Raw genomic sequence first — 6722 nt, forward strand, 5'->3', positions numbered from 1 at the left:
CGTCGTTCTTGCTAGAATCCTCAACCACATATCCAACAATCCTTCCTCATTGATGCTTTCCTTGTCAGAAACCATTATTTCTCTCTAAGAAACATTCTAAGTGGTTGCCTAACAATTCGTTTGGTTGATGATGATTTGCAAAGTTTGAAATAAGAAGGACATAATTAAAGGAAAAGGATGAGGGAAATTTATTTTGGTATATTGGAGAATGGGAAAGGAAAGGAGAGTGGTGTGGGATCCACTTGTTGTAAGATCAAGTTTTGATCTAGTAGTACAACTCTATGTTTTGATGATTACAAGTTAACCTTTTGATATGAACAATTGTGGTACTCTAACGTGTTTTTCTGAGTGTGCTATTTACAGGCTCTGACCCTGACTCAATTTCACACAAATCAGAAGCACTGTGTATAAAGGGTAACCCAAGCAACGCTTTCGCATTCACCATGTTCAGTATGAACAGTGGAAAAGCTTCAGAAGATCTGAAGCTATACAAACTCTGATGAGGACTCAGTCGCTAGAAGCTCTGATGATCCAGAAGTTCTGACAACCAAGAAACACTGAAGGTTCAGATGTTCCGATGGTGTAGAAGACTCTGAAGATCCAGAAGCTGAATAGTGGAAACTCTGAAGTCCAGAAGCAAGAAACTCTGAAGGCCATGTTCTTCCCTCTGAGTTCAGAATCAGAAGATACAATGGTCAGAGGATCTGTGCTATCCCTCTGACTCTGATCAACCGGCTTCACAAGTTCCAATATGAAGTATTCCTCTGATCAGAAGTCTCCTAGGTTAAAAGGTCAAGTCGCTATCCAAGTACAAAAGCAAGTGTACCTTCCTGACGACCTACCTAACGTTCTCAGCCACAGCAGAAGCTGGATTTTCCAGAACTGCCCTCCAACGGTAGCATTTCCCATGCAACGCTCAACCCTAATCCTTGGAGTATATATAGAGGCTGAAGATTGAAAGAAGCGGCTAGAAGAAGAAGAAAAAAATATACAAGAAGCAATACACACGCGCAAGATATATTCTAAGCTTTCTTTCATCTTGTAATTTATTTTAGTTTACACTCAGCTTATTCAGAAGCAAACCCTTGTAAACACCAACCTCAAACAGTTGTTTGATTTTCCTTTAGGAGATCAAGGTTGATCGGATCCTAGAGAAGACTAAGAGAGTGAATCTTAGTGTGAGCTAAGTCAGTGTAATTGTTAGTCACTTGTAGGTTTCAAGTGCAGTTGTAACTCTTACCTGATTAGTGGATTGCCTTCATTCTAAGAAGGAAGAAATCACCTTAACGGGTGGACTGGAGTAGCTTGAGTGATTTATCAAGTGAACCAGGATAAAATCCTTGTGTGCTTTTCTATCTCTATCTTTTGCACTTAGTTCTCGAAAAGATTTGTTAAAATCTTTAAGGTGGTAGTTTTGTACTGAAAACGTTATTCAAACCCCCCCTTTCTACCGTTTTTCATACCTTCAATTGGTATCAGAGCGCAAGTTCTGATTACCACACCTAACAGTGTTCAGTGATCCGGGCCGGTGTGAAAAACAATGGCTGCCACCACCAGTGAAACTCAAAGAGATGGTTACAACGCAAAGCCTCCTATGTTCGATGGTCAAAGGTTCGAATATTGGAAAGATAGACTGGAAAGTTTCTTTCTGGGTTTCGATGCAGATCTCTGGGATATTATTGTGGATGGCTATGAGCGTCCAGTTGATGCAGATGGCAAAAAGATCCCAAGGTCAGAGATGTCTGCAGATCAAAAGAAGCTGTACTCACAACATCATAAAGCAAGAGCAATTCTTCTAAGTGCTATCTCCTATGAGGAGTACCAGAAGATTACAGATCGTGAGTTTGCTAAAGGCATTTTTGATTCTCTGAAGATGTCTCATGAAGGAAACAAGAAAGTCAAAGAATCAAAGGCATTGTCTTTGATCCAAAAGTATGAATCCTTCATCATGGAGCCAAATGAGTCCATTGAAGAAATGTTCTCCAGATTTCAACTGCTTGTAGCTGGCATACGTCCTCTCAACAAGAGCTACACAACAAAAGATCACGTCATAAGGGTCATCAGGTGTCTTCCTGAAAGTTGGATGCCTTTGGTGACTTCAATAGAGCTCACGAGAGATGTTGAGAATATGAGTTTAGAAGAACTCATCAGCATTTTGAAATGCCATGAGCTGAAGCGCTCAGAGATGCAAGATCTGAGGAAAAAGTCCATAGCCTTGAAATCCAAATCTGAAAAGGCTAAGGTTGAGAAGTCAAAGGCTCTTCAAGCTGAAGAAGAAGAATCTGAAGAAGCATCAGAAGATTCTGATGAAGATGAGCTGACTCTGATCTCCAAGAGACTCAACCGCATCTGGAAGCACAGGCAGAGCAAGTTCAAAGGCTCTGGAAAGGCAAGAGGAAAGTCTGAATCCTCAGGTCAGAAGAAGTCATCAATCAAGGAAGTCACTTGCTTTGAGTGCAAAGAATCAGGGCACTACAAAAGTGACTGTCCAAAATTGAAGAAGGACAAGAAGCCAAAGAAGCACTTCAAGACCAAGAAGAGTCTGATGGTGACATTCGATGAATCAGAGTCAGAGGATGTTGACTCTGATGGTGAAGTCCAAGGACTCATGGCTATTGTCAAAGACAAAGGAACAGAGTCAAAGGAAGCTGTTGACTCTGACTCAGAATCAGAAGGAGATCCAGACTCTGACGATGAAAATGAGGTATTTGCTTCCTTCTCTACCTCTGAACTGAAACATGCTTTGTCTGATATCATGGATAAGTATAACTCCTTGTTGTCTAAGCATAAGAAGCTGAAAAAGAACTTATCTGCTGGTTCTAAAACTCCTTCTGAACATGAGAAAATCATATCTGATTTGAAAAATGATAACCATGCTTTAGTTAATTCTAACTCTGTGCTTAAGAATCAAATTGCAAAGTTAGAAGAAGTTATTGCCTGCGATGCCTCTGATAGTAAGCATGAATCTAAGTATGAAAAATCTTTTCAAAGATTCCTGGCTAAAAGCGTAGATAGAAGCTTAATGGCTTCAATGATCTATGGTGTAAGCAGAAATGGAATGCATGGCATTGGCTATTCTAAACCAATTAGAAATGAGCCTTCGGTGTCTAAAGCTAAATCCTTGTATGAATGCTTTGTTCCCTCTGGTACCATATTACCTGATCCTGTACCTGCTGAAGTTGCTAAAAACCCTCTTAAAAAGGGATCTTTCTCTATGACTAAATATCATGCAAATATTCCTTTAAAATATCATGTTGAGACACCCAAGGTGATCAGAACCTTTGGGGTAACTAACAAAAGAGGACCCAGAAAGTGGGTACCTAAGGACAAGATTATCTATGTTGCAGATATCCTTGATAGCTCCACTGAAACACCAATCATGGTATCTGGACAGTGGATGCTCGCGTCACATGACGGGAGAAAAGCGTATGTTCCGAGAGCTGAAACTTAAGCCTGGAGGCGAAGTTGGCTTTGGAGGAAATGAAAAGGGTAAAATTATTGGTACTGGTACTATTTGTGTAGATAGTAGTCCATGCATTGATAATGTTTTATTGGTAGACGGCTTAACACATAACTTATTGTCTATAAGTCAATTAGCTGACAAGGGTTATGATGTTATATTCAATCAAAAGTCCTGCCGGGCTGTAAGTCAGATCGATGGCTCTGTTCTGTTTAACAGCAAGAGGAAGAACAACATTTATAAGATCAGATTATCTGAGTTGGAGGCTCAGAATGTGAAGTGCCTTCTGTCTGTTAATGAAGAGCAGTGGGTATGGCATAGACGGTTAGGGCATGCCAGTATGAGAAAGATTTCTCAGCTGAGCAAGCTAAACCTTGTCAGGGGCTTACCCAATCTGAAGTTCGCTTCAGACGCTCTTTGTGAAGCATGTCAGAAAGGCAAATTCACAAAAGTCCCTTTCAAGGCAAAGAATGTTGTCTCAACCTCAAGGCCGTTAGAACTTCTGCATATCGACCTGTTTGGACCAGTGAAAACTGAGTCTATAGGTGGCAAGAGATATGGGATGGTTATCGTTGATGACTATAGCCGCTGGACATGGGTAAAGTTTCTAACCCGCAAGGATGAGTCTCATGCTGTGTTCTCTACCTTCATTGCTCAAGTGCAAAACGAGAAGGCTTGTAGAATTGTGCGTGTCAGAAGTGACCATGGTGGAGAGTTTGAGAATGACAAGTTTGAGAGTCTGTTTGATTCCTATGGAATTGCACATGATTTCTCTTGTCCCAGAACTCCTCAACAAAATGGTGTTGTTGAGAGGAAGAACAGAACTCTTCAGGAGATGGCTAGAACCATGCTCCAAGAAACTGGCATGGCTAAGCACTTTTGGGCAGAGGCAGTAAATACAGCATGTTACATTCAGAACAGAATCTCTGTGAGACCAATTCTGAATAAGACTCCTTATGAATTGTGGAAGAACATAAAACCCAACATTTCTTATTTTCATCCTTTTGGCTGTGTTTGTTATGTTCTCAATACTAAGGATAGATTGCATAAATTTGATGCTAAATCTTCTAAGTGTCTATTACTTGGTTATTCTGATAGATCTAAAGGTTTTAGATTTTATAATACTGATGCTAAGACTATTGAAGAATCTATTCATGTTAGATTTGATGATAAGCTTGACTCTGACCAGTCAAAGCTAGTTGAAAAGTTTGCAGATTTAAGCATTAATGTTTCTGACAAAGGCAAAGCTCCAGAGGAAGTTGAGCCAGAGGAAGATGAACCAGAGGAAGAAGCTGGTCCCTCTAACTCACAAACTCTGAAGAAGAGCAGAATCACTGCAGCTCATCCTAAGGAATTGATTCTGGGCAACAAAGATGAACCAGTCAGAACCAGATCTGCCTTCAGACCCTCTGAAGAGACCTTGCTGAGTCTGAAAGGATTGGTGTCCTTAATTGAACCCAAGTCCATAGATGAAGCTCTTCAGGACAAGGATTGGATTCTGGCCATGGAAGAAGAATTGAATCAATTCTCCAAGAACGATGTTTGGAGCTTAGTGAAGAAGCCTGAGAATGTCCATGTTATTGGAACGAAATGGGTATTCAGAAACAAGCTAAATGAGAAAGGAGATGTAGTCAGAAACAAGGCAAGGCTAGTTGCTCAAGGCTACAGCCAGCAGGAAGGAATAGACTACACTGAAACATTTGCTCCAGTAGCAAGACTGGAGGCAATCAGACTATTGATTTCTTTCTCAGTAAATCACAACATAGTTCTACATCAGATGGACGTAAAGAGTGCCTTCCTAAATGGTTATATCTCAGAGGAAGTCTATGTTCATCAACCCCCAGGTTTTGAAGATGAAAAGAAACCAGACCATGTGTTCAAATTGAAGAAATCACTCTACGGTCTGAAGCAAGCTCCCAGAGCATGGTATGAGAGACTTAGCTCATTCCTTCTGGAGAATGAGTTTGTAAGGGGTAAAGTAGATACAACTCTCTTTTGCAAGACTTATAAAGATGATATCTTAATTGTGCAAATTTATGTTGATGATATTATATTTGGTTCTGCTAATCAATCTCTATGCAAAGAATTTTCTGAGATGATGCAGGCTGAATTTGAGATGAGTATGATGGGAGAATTAAAGTACTTTCTGGGAATACAAGTTGATCAAACACCAGAAGGAACATATATCCATCAGAGCAAGTACACTAAAGAACTTCTGAAGAAGTTCAATATGCTGGAATCTACAGTGGCCAAGACTCCAATGCATCCAACATGCATTCTGGAAAAAGAAGATATAAGTGGTAAAGTATGTCAGAAGCTCTACCGTGGCATGATAGGTTCACTTCTGTACTTAACTGCATCTAGGCCAGACATATTATTTAGTGTTCATTTATGTGCTCGTTTCCAATCAGATCCAAGGGAAACCCACTTAACTGCTGTTAAGAGGATCCTAAGGTATCTGAAAGGCACCACTAACCTTGGCTTGATGTATAAGAAAACATCAGAGTATAAGCTTTCAGGTTATTGTGATGCTGATTATGCTGGAGATAGAACAGAGAGAAAAAGTACTTCTGGAAATTGTCAATTTCTGGGAAGCAATCTAGTCTCATGGGCAAGCAAGAGGCAATCAACCATTGCTCTATCAACTGCAGAGGCAGAATATATCTCAGCAGCAATATGCAGCACTCAGATGCTCTGGATGAAACATCAGCTGGAGGATTATCAGATCCTTGAGAGCAATATCCCAATCTATTGTGATAACACTGCTGCAATTTCGTTGAGCAAGAATCCTATCTTGCATTCAAGGGCAAAGCACATTGAGGTAAAGTATCACTTCATTAGAGATTATGTGCAGAAGGGCGTACTTCTTCTGAAGTTTGTTGATACTGACCATCAATGGGCAGATATCTTTACAAAGCCCTTAGCTGAAGATAGATTTAATTTTATTCTGAAAAATCTAAACATGGATTTTTGTCCAGAGTGAAGATAGATCAGAACCTCTGACTATGATACTTCTTGATCAGAAGATGTCTAGTCCAGAAGGTAACTCAATCAGAGTGTGTGTGCCCACTGGTACTGACTCTGAAGCTGAGACAACAACACGTGCGTCAGAATTTCTGATGCATAGTTCCTTGTGCCCGTGTGACAGTCTGTTGTGATTGCGTGTAGATATGCTTATCTCCTGTGTGTGATTGTGTATTTTACTGTTACTGTCTATCTTTAATTTTCAACCGTTGATCTTAAAGTGCTTTTTGAATCAACA

This window comes from Lotus japonicus, chromosome 4, assembly GCF_012489685.1.
Source record: "Lotus japonicus ecotype B-129 chromosome 4, LjGifu_v1.2".
NCBI classification, from domain to species: Eukaryota; Viridiplantae; Streptophyta; class Magnoliopsida; order Fabales; family Fabaceae; genus Lotus; species Lotus japonicus.